Below are 14,343 nucleotides of genomic sequence, written 5' to 3' on the forward strand. Positions count from 1 at the left end.
TGGGAGATTGAGGCTGCAGTGAGCCACTACTGCCCCCACTGCACTCAGCCTGGATGACAGAGTGAGACCTTGTCTCAAAAAAAAAAAAAAAAAAAAAAAGGGCCAGTGCAGTGGCCCACTCCTGTAATCCCAGCACTTTGGGAGGCCGAAGTGTGTGGATCACCTGAGGTCAGGAGTTCAAGACCAGCTTAGTCAATACAGTGAAACCCCATCTCTACTAAAAACACAAAAAAGCCGAACGCAGTGGCATGCGCCTGTAATCCCAGCTACTTGGGAGGGTGAGGCAGGAGAATCGCTTGAACCTGGGAGGTGAAGGTTGCAGTGAGCCGAGATCGTGCCACATTGCACTCCAGCCTGGGCAACAGAGTGACTCAGTGTCAAAAAGAAAAAAAGAAGCGAAAAAATTAAGTGCTGTTGGAGTTCAATGCAGAAGATAGATTTTGGCCAAGGGAGAATAAGTTCCAGGCGAAGAGAAGTGGAATAAATGAGCAGAGATGAGAATGTGGGAAATGTGTTCAGGGAATGGGAGTAATCCAGTGTCAGACTTGAAGGAATAGGTGGATTGAGAGAGCAACTGCGTGAAGAGTGGGGAAGGGGCAAGGAGAATTTATAGTTCCCTTGCAGCTCATTTCCACTGCCACCCTTGAAGATCCTGCTTGAGTGGTGGTGGTACAAATGGCTGAAGCATCCTTGCCCTGTAATGAGATGCCCAAATAGAGATCCCTTGGGCTGAGTCTAATAAAACTTTGATAAAGGTATGTCTGAGAAGGAGCTGAGTAGTGGTATCTATGGCCTTTCTAGACTAGAATAAACAGTTACTGCATATGCATAGCAAAACATGTTGTAGCCATAACTATATACAATTTTAAAAACACTGGAAACAGAACAAAAAAATAACCCTCAGTCTTTCTGGGTGCTTGCCACATCTTTAGTTGCTTTCCCTGAGAGTAGGCTGAGCGGGAGAGATGGGCTCTTCTTCCAGGTGAGAACCCTAAAGGTAATCTCAGGCCCTGAGTGGTTGAGGTTGCAGTGTATGTACCCACTAAGTGATGCAGCAGCCTTCTGTTTTGGGGTCCTTCTCGGGGCATTAGGAAGAGTAATTTCTGCCCTGAAAGCCTAGAAGTCTGGAGTTTATTTTGTGTTGACCACAGTATGCTGCCCTAGGTCCACCTGAAAGGTAGCAGCCATGTGAAAAGACTGAGGTTGGAGTGGGGCAAATTCAAAGAACCCGGCAATGCCTTGTCCTCACTGTATATCATTCGGAAGACCTCTGAAACTTAGTTTCCTCTTTTATAAAGTGGGCTAATGACATCTACCTTGAAGGCTTGTTATGAATATTAACAAATACCAGTGTAAACCTCCTGATGGTAAGGCTTATAAGCAGAAGTAATCATTATTATGCCCTTTAGTGCCTGATGAAGATTTGTGGGTGCTTTATGTTGGCTGTGGATCTGAAAGTCCTACTTTCTGATCTGTATCATTTTCACTGAGTATAGCTAGGCTTGTTTTCGGGGGAGGAGGAGGTTCCAAAAAGAGAAAGTTTCTTCTACCCTTAATCCAGTTACTATGGTATAGGGTACAGCAGCAGTGCATAATGGTTCAGATGGAGGTTGGTAGCTCTGCCTCTTACCTACTGGGTGATTGTGCACAGTGTTTTGCTTTGCTACATTAGTCAGGATTCTTTAGAGAGAATAAACACGGTATATAGATAGATATAGACATTTGAGAGGGGACTTGTGAGGACAATTGGTTCACATGATTATGAAGGCTGAAAAGTCCCATTGGAGGCTTTCTGCAAGCTGGAGACCCTGGAAGGCCGGTCATGTGGCTCGGTCCAAATCTGAGATCCTCAGAACCAAGGAAGCCAGTGGTGCGATTCTCAGAGGGTGAAGGCCTGAGAACCCAGGGGCTGCTGGTGTAAGTCCTGGAGTCCAAGGGCTGAAGAGCATGGAGAACTAATGTCCAGGGACGGGAGAAGAAGAGTGTCCTAGCTCCAGGAAGAGAGACAGGAAATCCCTTCTTTGCCTTTTGTGTTCATTCTGGGCCCTAGCCAATTAGCTGGTGCCCGCCCACATGGAGGGTGGATCTGTACCACTCAGTCCACTCACAGGCCACTCTCCTCTGGGAACACACTCACAGACACACCCAGAAATCATGCTTTATCAGTTCTCTGGGTATACCTTAATCCAGTGAAGTTGACACCTAAATTAACTATCACACTAGCTCAGACTCCTTTTCCCTCTCCTTGATGAAACAGAGATGGCTGGGCACGGTGGCTCACACCTGTAATCCCATCACTTTGGGAGGCCAAGGCAGGTGGATCACAAGGTCAGGAGTTCGAGACCAGCTTGGCCAACATGGTGAAACCCCATCTCTACTAGAAGTAAAAAAATTAGCCGGGCATGGTGGCACGCACCTGTAATCCCAGCTACTGGGGAGCCTGAGGCAGGAGAATTGGAGGCGGAGGCGGAGGTTGCAGTGAGCCGAGATCTCACCACTGCACTCCAGTCTGGGTGACAGAGCAAGACTCTATCTCAAAACAAACAAACAAACAAACAAAAACAGCGGAGATAACAATGTCTGCCCCAGGGCTGTTAGGGTTAATGGCGATAGTGTCTATAAAGCACTTAGCACAGAGGCTGGCAATTAGTAGGTACTTCATAAGCAATATTGGTCATTGTTATGATCACCACACACATTTATTGAGTACCCTACTGCAGACTTTCACTTTCACATGACTCACTAAGGGAATGACTGAAAGGATTGAAATTTGCCTAGAGCTCCTGAACTGTGTGATCTCAGCAGGTGGGAGATCTGCAGGCCCCATCTACCTCTCCTGCATCACAGCCAGTTCCCAGGAGACAAAAGGCCCCAGTCCTGGGCAGGAGAGTTTCTCTTCCAAGAGTGTAGTTCAGGCGGCACGGTGGCTCACGCCTGTGATCCCAGCACTTTGGGAGGCTGAGGTGGGTGGATCACAAGGTCAGGAGTTCAAGAGCAGGCTAGCCAAGATGGTAAAACCCTGTCTCTACTAAAAATACAAAATATTAGTCAGGCGTGGTGACGGGTGTCTGTAATCCCAGCTACTCAGGAGGCTGAGGCAGAGAATTGCTTGAACACACGAGGTGGAGATTGCAGTGAGCCGAGATCACACCGTTGCGTTCCAGCCTGGGTGACACAGCAATACTCTGTCTCAAAAAAAAAAAGTGTAGTTCATTTGTTCAGTTTTAAACACCACTTGGCACCACATATGTGGAGGGAAGGGGAAGGAGATGGGGAGACCAAAATTCAACATTAAGAGAAAGTCCCTACTCTCAAGGAGACAAATATGTAAATCAAGTTGCCATGTAGAATGAAAGGTGTTGTAACAGAAGGCTGCAGACACACATGGGCATGCACAGGAGGGAGTGACTGACCAACTGCCCAGATGAGGTAGGAAAGCTGGGTATTTGGGAAGTGGCCAGGTGGAGAGAGGGCCAGGGCATTTAAATGTTGGGAATTCAGCAAAGCTTGGTCCTGTGCTGGTACTCCCTCCTCCATGTTTACAGCTCTGGAATTCAGATCTCTAACTCAAACTTCTGAATTCCAAATCCAGAAAGCCAATTGCATCCCTAACATCCTCATTTGGATATCTCAGAGGCTCCTCAAACTCGACATGTCCCCAGTAGAACCCAAACTGCAGGCATTAGCAGTGCTGCTCTGGACCCAGCTCTTTCATTGAACTTTTCCTCTCTCCAGCCTGCTCCAGCACAGAGAGAGAGAGAACACAGGGCCAGCAGAACTGAAGGAGTCGTTCACTTTGAGGCTTGCCCTTTGCCAGCCTCATAATAGTCTGAGTCCTGCCCACAGGGTCATCAGGCTTTCCCACAGTAGGCACCTTTGGTAGAGGTAGAAGGGATCAGAGCAAGGCTGATGTGACCAGTGACAGCCTTGTGTGAAAAGTCCCTAGAGAAATCCCAGAAATACTTGGAGGAGACTTTGCTGGGGCAAGAACAGGAACTTGGGATGATTAGCATTCATGTAGCTTTGTTTGAATCCACAGACTGCTGAGGCTTGTGTGATGTTTGGATTATAATCGTCTTTTTTTTTTTTTTTTTTCTGCCTGTCCTGCTAACCAGAAAGTGAGCTGCTTGCCAGGTGCAGTGGGTCACGTCTGCAATCCCAGCACTTTGGAAGGCCAAGGCAAGCAGATCACCTGAGGTCAGGAGTTTTTAGACCAGCCTGGCCAACATATTGAAACCCCATATCTGCCAAAAATACAAAAATTAGCCAGGTGTGGTGGTGGGCGCCAGTAGTCCCAGTTACTCGGGAGGCTAAGGCAGGAGAATCGCTTGAACCCAAGAGGTGGAGGTTGCAGTGAGCCAAGATTGCATCATTGCACTCCAGCCTGGGCAACAGAATGAGACTCCATTTAAAATAATAATAATAAATAATAAATAATAATAATAAATAAAAATTACCCAGGCATGGTGGCGGGCACCTGTAATCCCAGCTATTTGGGAGGCTGAGGCAGGAGAATTGCTTGAACCTGGGAGGTGGAGGTTGCAGTGAGCCAAGATCGTGTCATTGCCCTCCAGCCTGGGCAACAAGAACAAAACTCTATTTCAAAAATAAATAAGTAAATAGGCTGGGCACAGTGGCTCATGCCTGTGATCTCAGCACTTTGGGCGGGGGCTGAGGCGGGTGGATCAGCTGAGGTCAGAAATTTGAGTCGAGCCTGGCCAACATCGCAAAACCCCGTCTCTACTAAAAATACAAAAATTAGCCAGGTGTAGTGGCACCTGCCTTTAATCCCAGCTACTCAGGATGCTGAGGCAGGAGAATCGTTTGAACCTGGGAGGTGGAGGTTGCAGTGAGCCGAAATAGCGCCACTGCACTCCAGCTTGGGCGACAGAGAAAGACCGTCTCAAAATACATAAATAAATAAACAAATTCACACTCTACCCTTTGCCTTCGCCACTGACCTGCTCCTTCTCAGTGTCTGTATCTTAGGGAACAGCATCCCTAACTCACTACACACGCTGGATATCTGAGACTTGTTCTGACTTCCCTCCTCTGCCTCATCGCTCTACCCCCACCACATACAAACCATTCTTAAGTCCTTTGTTGCTTACCTCATAAATACTGAAAATCCCATCCACATTTCTCTGTTTCCCCTGCCTCTGCCTCCATCTGAAGTGCCATAATGCCTGTCTTGAACTTCTGCCACCTCTGACCTGGTCCCCTACTTCCACTCCTTTTCTCCTTTTCTATTTTCAACCCAGAAGCCAGAATAATATTTTTCCTATTGCCTTTAGGATAAAGACCTGAGTCCTGTTAACATGTTTGACCTGCCCCTACCTGCATGCCTGACTCTTCTTTTTTTTCTTTTCTTTTCTCTTTTCTTTTTTTGAGATGGAGTTTCACTCTTGTTGCCCAGGCTGGAGTGCAATGGCACAATCTCGGCTCACCGCAACCTCTGCCTCCCAGATTCAAGCGATTCTCCTGCCTCAGCCTCCCTAGTAGCTGGGATTATAGACATGTGCCACCATGCCCGGCCAATTTTGTATTTTTAGTAAAGACAGGGTTTCTCCATATTGGTCAGGCTGGTCTCGAACTCCTGACCTCAGGTGATCCGTCCACCTCAGCCTCCCAAAGTGCTGGGATTACAGGCGTAAGCCACCACGCCCGGCCTCTTTTCTTTCTTTTCTTTTTTTTTTTTTATAGAGATCGAGTCTCACTGTGTTGCCCAGGCTGGAATGCAGTGGCGCCATCATAGCTCACTGCCGTCTCCAACTCCTGGCCTCAAATGATCCTCCTTCCTCAGCATCCCAAGTAGCTGAGACTACAGGTGCCACTGTGCCCAGCTACACCTGGCTTTCTTACCTCATCTCATGCCATTCTCCTGCCTGGTTCCTGTGCTTAGCAGCCCTGGCCTTTTTCAGTTCCTCAAATAAGCCAGACTCCTGCTTCCTCTCGACCACACCCATTCTGGTTCCTTAGCCTAAAACTCCAATCACTGTCCCCCTTACTCCAGTCTAGTCCCTCGTCTTTTCTTTCTTTAGCTCCTCCTCTTTTCTTTAGCTACTGTAATTCCTATATATTCTTCAGATGTAGTCAATTGCCACTTCTTCAGGGAAGGTGTCCAGGCACCCTAGTGCAGGTCGGCTTAGTTCCCTTTGTTACCTGCTTTCATGGCTCTTTCCTAAAACAGCACCTTTTAAATTTACCTCTTTGGGACTGGATGTGGTGGCTCATGCCTGTAATCCCAGCATTTTGGGAGGCCAAAGTGGGTGGATCACTTGAGCTCAGGAGTTTGAGACCAGCCTGGGCAACATGGCGAAACCCTGTCTCTACCAAAACAAAACAAACAAACAAAAAAATTCTCTGGGGGTAGTGATGTGAGCCTGTGGTACCAGCTACTTGCTGAGGTGGGAGGATTGCTTGAGCCCAGGAGGTAGAGGTTGCAGTGAGCCGAGATCATGCTATTGTACTCCATCCTGGGTGACAGAGTGAGACCCCGTCTCAAAAAAAAAAAAAAAAAAAAAAAAAAAAACCCAACAAGAATTTACCTCTTTGTGATTATTTGAGTAACCTCCATCTCTACAACTCAAATGTAAGCTCTATGAGAGCAGGAACTTTGTTTCTGGTGTTTCAGGTTATGTCCCCAGCACAGTGCTGGGCTGGATTGGCTAATCAGTAAATATTTGTTGACTCAATGAATATCAATAGGAACAGCACGTGCAAAGACAACAAAACATTACAAAATTTGGTGTGGGTCCCTGGAATGGCAAGTTGCAGTATATGATCTAGATTTGGGTGAGTCGGGAGGGGCTCATGGAAGATGGCAGGAGATAAGGCCAAAAGGTAGTCTGAATCTTGATGCTTAGATAAGGAAATAGAGTGCCAGTGGAGAACAGTGAGATAACGTGATCAGAGGCTGAAAGGAGTGAAGAACACCACAGCTCACAGGTTAGATTTAGCCTGTGCATATGTTTTAAAATTAGGCCTATCTAGGCTGGGTGCAGTGGCTCACGCCTGTAATCCAGCACTTTGGGAGGCCAAGGTGGGTAGATCACAAAGTCAGGAGTTCAAGACCAGCCTGGCCAAGATGGTGAAACCCCATCTCTAATAAAAAAATCCAAAAATTAGCCGGGCGTGGTGGCAGGCACCTGTAATGCCAGCTAATTGGGAGGCTGAGGCAGAGAATTGCTTGAACCTGGGAGGCAGAGGTTGCAGTGAGCCAAGATTGTGCCATCGTACTCCAGCCTGGGTGACACAGTGAGACTCTGTCTCAAAAAATAAAATAAAATTAGGCCTACCTAATTGAAAAAATTGAATTAGTTGCCAATGCTTAAACATGGGGAGATTTCACATTTTTTAAAGCTCTGGATTTCTAGTTTTTCTTGAAACATCAGATGTTCTAGGGACGTACAGGAGCTCTGGGCTCATACTCCTCCAAGCAATAACTAGCTTCTGCCTTTAGATGGCACTACCTCTAACTTCCCAGGTGTTTATGCTACCAGCCTGCCTCTTTAAGCGTTTGATTGAGATAGTGATCCTGTCCTAGATCATTCCGGTGGTGGAATGGGAGACGAGACTGCAAGGGCAGTCAGAGGAGCCCAGGGAGAGAAGGGAGTTCACCCTCAATTTGGAGATATGTAAACCCAAGGGGCACTACATTTGGGCTCAGTTAGGCTCAGGCCTGGGGTCGGGGAGGCGGATAATATTCAGAACTTAGGGCCACCCTTTCACGTCAGAAGCTTAGTTTGGGGTCAAAGATAATATAAAAGCAAAGGAATTTGCTGTGATGCTAGTTGAGCTGAGAGCAAGCTTTGGAATTTTAGCAAAATAAATGCCACCTTCTGGGCCCAGGCTCACCTCTGTCTTCTTTATGACTCAGAGAGATAAAAGATGAATAAAGCTGTGGACCTCACTATAGAAGAAATTGGCAGTCTTGAGGGAAAGGAAGACATTTAAAGAACTAAATAATAGGCTGGGTGCGGTGGTTCACACCTGTAATCCTAGCACTTTGGGAGGCCGAGGTGGGTGGATCACCTGAGGTCAGGAGTTTGAGACCAGCCTGACCAATATGGTGAAACCCCGTCTCTACTAAAAATACAAAAATTAGCTGGGCATGGGCCGGGCGTGGTGGCTCAAGCCTGTAATCCCAGCACTTTGGGAGGCCGAGACGGGCGGATCACGAGGTCAGGAGATCGAGACCATCCTGGCGAACACCGTGAAACCCCGTCTCTACTAAAAAATACAAAAAACTAGCCAGGCGAGGTGGCAGGCGCCTGTAGTCCCAGCTACTCCGGAGGCTGAGGCAGGAGAATGGCGTAAACCTGGGAGGCGGAGCTTGCAGTGAGCTGAGATCCGGCCACTGCACTCCAGCCCGGGTGACAGAGCGAGACTCCGTCTCAAAAAAAAAAAAAAAAAAAAAAAAAAATTAGCTGGGCATGGTGGCAGGCACTGTATGCCCGGCTACTCAGGAGGCTGAGACAGGAGAATTGCTTGAACCTGGGACCTGGAGGTTGCAGTGAGCTGAGATCATACCACTGCACTCCAGCCTGGGTGACAGAGTGAGACTCTGTCTCAAAAAAAAAAAAAAAAACAAAACACCTAAATAATATATGCAAGATAATAGAATGGAGAAGCATTCATTCATTCGACAAATATATTTTGAACATGTACCATATGCCAGACACTGTGCTCAGTCCTGGGGACATAGTCATGAAGAAGACAGACATTGCACCTGCCCTCATGGCCTCATGGTGCTTATACTAGGTGGTGTGGGAAGTAAGGGGATGATGGAATTAATTCTTTTTTTTTTCTTTTTTTTTTTGAGACAGTCTCTCTCTGTTGCCCAGGCTGGAGTGCAGTGGTATGATCTCAGCTCACCGCAACCTTAACTTCCCAGGTTCAGGTGATTATCATACCTCAGTCACCCAAGTAGCTGGGATTACAGGCGTGCGCCACCACGCCTGGCTAAGTTTTGTATTTTTAGGAGAGACAAGGTTTTGCCATGTTGGCCAGGCTGGTCTTGAACTCCTGACCTCAAGTGATCCACCCGCTTTGGCCTCTCAAAGTGTTGGAATTACAGGCGTGAGCCACCATGCCCAGCAAATAAGGGAATTAATTCTGAAGGAAGTTTACATGGGGTGGGAATTCTGGAAGGCAAATATTTGAGCAGGGCCTAGAAGGAAGAATACAATTTTGCTAGGGACTGGGGTAAAGGATAGAAGGTCTATTCTGTCAGAGGAAAGAACAGAAAGAGGGGCACAAACTGGTGAGAATCTGTGAGATGCTTGAGGAATAGCAAAGTTGTCAGGCTGGAGTGATTCTTGTAGGAGAGAAGGAAGCAATTATTTAGACCCTGACATGCCTTCTAACCTAAATACCATTGTGTTGTTTTATTTCCTACACATTGAATTATTCACAATGGAACTGTTTCAAAAATCACTAAAATGAGAAAGCAGTCCAAAAGTGAAAACACTGTTCTTAGTGTATAAAGTTTCACTGTGGGCCAGGCATGGTGGCTCACGCCTGTAATCCCAGCACTTTGGGAAGCCAAGGCAGGCAGATCACCCGAGGTCAAGAGTTCGAGACCAGCCTGAACAACATGGTGAAAGCCCGTCTCTACTAAAAATACAAAAATTAGTTGGGCATGGTGGCGTGCACCTGTAATCCCAGCAACTAGGGAGGCCAGGGCAGGGGAATCAATTAAGCCCAGGAGGTGGCAGTTGCAGTGAGCCAAGATCACACCACTACATTCCAGCCTGGGCAACAGAGTGAGACTGTCTCAGAAAAAAAATAAAAAAGTTTCACTGTAAAACAAGATGATCTTTTAGAAGTAACATAACACTGGAGAACTTACACATCGGAATGAGAGGTGCCTGAATTTCTCTTTGCAAATTCCCTATAGAGCCTAAAATGTATTCTTCAGAATATTGACACAGGTGACACATTTTATTTATTTTTTATTTTTGAGACAAGGTCTCACTCTGTTGCCCGGGCTGAGTACAGTGGCACAATCATGGCTCACAGCCCCAAACTCCTGAGCTCAAGCAATCCTCCTGCTTCAGCCTCCCCAGTAGCTGGGACAACAGGCACGTACCATCATGCCCAGTTAATTTAAATTTGTTTCTTTTGTAGAGATGGGGTTTCACTGCCGTGACCAGGCTAATCTTTAACTCCTGGGCTCAAGCGACCCTCTGCCTCAGCCTCCCAAAGTGCTGGGATTACAGATGTGAGCCACCATTCCCAGCTGTGAATCTGATTTTTTTCTGTAACTTTTTTTCTTCATGCCATCTTGTCTAAGAGCTTGTGTAACTTTTGAAGTGATCCTGAAGTCAGTTCTAAAAGATGAGGTCCCAAAATACCTTTGAGCAATATGGCACTGTCAGAGCAAGGATAGACACAGCGCCCAATGTGACTATTTCAAGGGCAGCATTTGTTCCATTCATGAGGCATGCATGCATTCATTCATCCAATGAATATTTATTATATATCTACCTAATAGTTGCCAGCCATTGTACTGGGTGTGGGGTAAGCAGTAAACAAGATAGACAGGGTTCCTGCTTTTGTGCTGCTTTCTGCGTAGGGGAGACAGATAAACACCAAGTACACAGGGTAGAAATAATTTCTAGAAAGATGATAAAATGGCCGGGCAGAGTGGCCCATACCTATAATCCCAGCACTTTGGGAGACCGAGGCAGGCAGATCACCCAAGGTCAGGAGTTCGAGACCAGCCTGGCCAACATGGTGAAACCCCATCTCTACTACAAATACAAAATTTAGCCGGGCGCGGTGGTGTGTGCCTATAATCCCGGCTCCTCAGGAGGCTGAGACAGGAGAATTGCTTGAACCCGGGAGGCGAGGTTGCAGTGAGCTGAGATCGAGCCACTGCACTCCAGCTTGGGAGACAGAACAAGACTCCATTTCAAAAAAAAAAAAAAAAAAAAAAAACACGATAAGATACTGTGGTAGCGTGACTGAGAAGGGATGGGGTTGCTACTTTAAGCAGGATGGTCTGGGAAGGTCTCTCTCAGGGGTTCCTGATGGGGGAGAAGAAGCCAGCCATGGCACGTACTAGGGGAAGAGCTCTCTGGACAAAAGGTGCAGCAAGTGCAGCTGCCCTGAGGCAGGTACTGGTTTAGTGAATTCTAAGAAAAAAAGAAAGGCCATATGGCTGGAGAAGTCACTGAGCATAAGCAAGTAGAATTGAGGTGGGTGTGGTAGGTAGGGTCAGAATGCTGCATGGCCATGTAAGCTGTGCTGAGCTTTCTCTGGCTGTTGTCTAGAAATTGGGAGAAAAACGAAAGCATGAGGACCAATTAGGAGACTACTACAGTAAATATGCAACAAGTATTTACTTATTGAGCATTTACTATGTGCCAGAAGTATGCTAGAGGCTAAGGATATGATGGTGAGTAAGATGTGGGTTCCTATCCTCAGGATGCTGATGACGGGGAGGGGGGAACACAGATAAGTAAGTTGGCAATTGCAGATCAGTGTGGGTAAAATTATAAGAATAAGATTAAATACAAGGTGTTATAGGAGTACAGAGGAGGATCACCTAACCCAGTCTCAGGTTAAGGAATGCTTCCTGGAGGAGGTGTCATCTAGGCTGAACTTAATGGACCTCAGGTGTTAGTCAGGTAAAGGACTGGAGAAGTGCAACCCGGGCACATGAGAGGGTGTAGAGGGGAGAGAGAACTTGGTTGTTTGAGAACCTACCTGTAGTTCAGCCTGGCTGGATCTTAGAGGTTTATATCCTGTTAAAAAAGAGATCAGTCTAAGTTTATTTTATTATTTTTTATTTTTTGAGACAGAGTTTGGCTCTTGTCATCCAGGCTGGAGTGCAATGGCGTGATCTCGGCTCCCTGCAACCTCCACCTCCTGGGTTCAAGTGATTCTCCTGCCTCAGCCTCCCAAATAGCTGAGATTACAGGCACCCACCACCACGCCCAGCTAAGTTTTGTATTTTAGTAGAGACAGGGTTTTGCCATGTTGGCCAGGCTGGTCTCGGACTCCTGATCTCAGGTGATCTGCCTGCCTCAGCCTCCCAAAATGCTGGGATTACAGACGTGAGCCACTGCACCTGGCCATCCACTGTGCCTGGCCTATTTTATTCTTATAAGCCTCTTAAGTTTGCATAGGAAAGGCATTCAAAGGTTTCTCAGCAGCGGAATGACATGGTTCATGGTTGGGCCTGCCCAACTCTCACCTGCCTTTCTCCCTAATCTCAAGTTAGTCTTAACAATCAACTGCTGAGCTGAAACTTTGAACCTGATACTACACTCAGTGTTGATAAAAAGGAGAGGCCGGGTGTGTTGGCTCAAGCCTGTAATCCCAGCACTTTGGGAGGCTGAGACGGGCGGATCACGAGGTCAGGAGATCGAGACCATCCTGGCTAACACGGTGAAACCCCATCTCTACTTAAAAAAAAAAAAAAAAAAAAATAGCCAGGCGAGGTGGCAGGCTCCTGTAGTCCCAGCTACTCGGGAGGCTGAGGCAGGAGAATGGCGTAAACCCGGGAGGCGGAGCTTGCAGTGAGCTGAGATCCGGCCACTTGCGCTCCAGCCTGGGCGACAGAGCGAGACTCCGTCTCAAAAAAAAAAAAAAAAAAAAAAGGAGAGCATATTGGTCCTACCGAGTAGCTAGGACTACAGGTGTGCACCACCATGTCTGGCTAATTTTTGTATTTTTAGTAGAGATGGGGTTTCACCATGTTGGCCAGACTGGTCTCAAACTCCTGACCTCAAACGATCCACCTGCCTTGGCCTCCCAGAGTGCTGGGATTTCAGGTGTGAGCCACCGTGCTCACTTCCTACCTAGGTGAAAAGGAACAAACGAGGGAAAAATCAAGATGTTTTTAGTCTCTGAGTATCGGAACAGGACTACCCGGAAAACTGCCTGAGACCACTTACATGCTATCATCAGTGAGGCCACAGCCCAGGAATAGAGTGTAGTAAAGAGACTTGAGGCCTACTTTAACTTTTTTTTTTTTTTGAGACGGAGTCTCGCTCTGTTGCCCAGGCTGGAGTGCAGTGGTGCAATCTCAGCTCACTGCAAGCTCTGCCTCCCAGATTCACGCCATTCTCCTGGCTCAGCCTCCTGAGTAGCTGGGACTACAGGCACCTGCTACCATGCCCGGCTAATTTTTGTATTTTTAGTAGAGATGGGGTTTCACCGTGTTAGCCAGGATGGTCTCAATCTCCTGACCTTGTGATCCGCCTGCCTCGGCCTCCAAGGTGCTGGGGTTACAGGCATGAGCCACCGAGCCTGGCCTTTCTTTAAGTTTTTTTAAATTAACTTTTGGAAAATCAAATTTTTCAAAGCTTGGGACCAGTCAGTTGATTGTGTGATCCAATAAGCTGACTCACTAGGCTTGTCCCTAAGCTCTAGGGGGGATGTGTATAAAATGGATACCTTATCAACATGATTGGTCTGCATTTCTTGGGATAGCAGTTTACTATCTGTGCCAAGCTCACTAGGGCACTTTTTACTCTAAAATACCTTTTTTTTTTTTTGAGACGGAGTCTCGCTCTGTTGCCCAGGCTGGAGTGCAGTGGCTGGATCTCAGCTCACTGCAAGCTCCGCCTCCCGGGTTTACACCATTCTCCTGCCTCAGCCTCCCGAGTATCTGGGACTACAGGCGCCTGCCACCTTGCCCGGCTAGTTTTTTGTATTTTTTAGTAGAGACGGGGTTTCACCGTGTTATCCAGGATGGTCTCAATCTCCTGACCTCGTGATCCGCCCGTCTCGACCTCCCAAAGTGCTGGGATTACAGGCTTGAGCCACCGCGCCCGGCCCTAAAATACTTTTTTTTTCTTTTTTTTTGAGATGGGGTCTCACTCTGTCCCCCAGGCTGGAGTGCAGTAGTGCAATCTTGGTTCACGGCAGCCTTGACCTCCTGGGCTCAAGTGATCCTCCCAGCTCAGCCCCTCTGAATAGCTACAACTATAGGCACCTGCCACCATGCCCAGCTAAGTTTTGTATTTTTTGTAGAGACCGGGTTTTGCCAAATTGCCCAGGCTGGTCTCAAACTCGTGGGCTCAAGTGATCCTCCCACCTCAGCCTCTTGAAGTGCTGGGATTACAGGTGGGAGCCACTGTGTCCAGATTGAGATACTTCTTATGACAGGATAGGCTGATCCTACTTCTCTTCACATTACATTTACTTACTGGGAACTTGGAATTGCAGGAATAAGAAATAATGATAGCCAACATCTATATGTGTTTAGTTATTTAATTCTCACAACAGTCCTCTGAAGCTGATACTGTTATTCCCCTTTTTCCAGCTGAGAAAATAAAAGCACAAGGAGGTTAAGTCACTTGCAAAGTTACTGCAGATTTGAATTCA

The sequence above is a fragment of the Macaca fascicularis genome, chromosome 1, assembly GCF_037993035.2.
Source record: "Macaca fascicularis isolate 582-1 chromosome 1, T2T-MFA8v1.1".
Classification (NCBI taxonomy): Eukaryota; Metazoa; Chordata; class Mammalia; order Primates; family Cercopithecidae; genus Macaca; species Macaca fascicularis.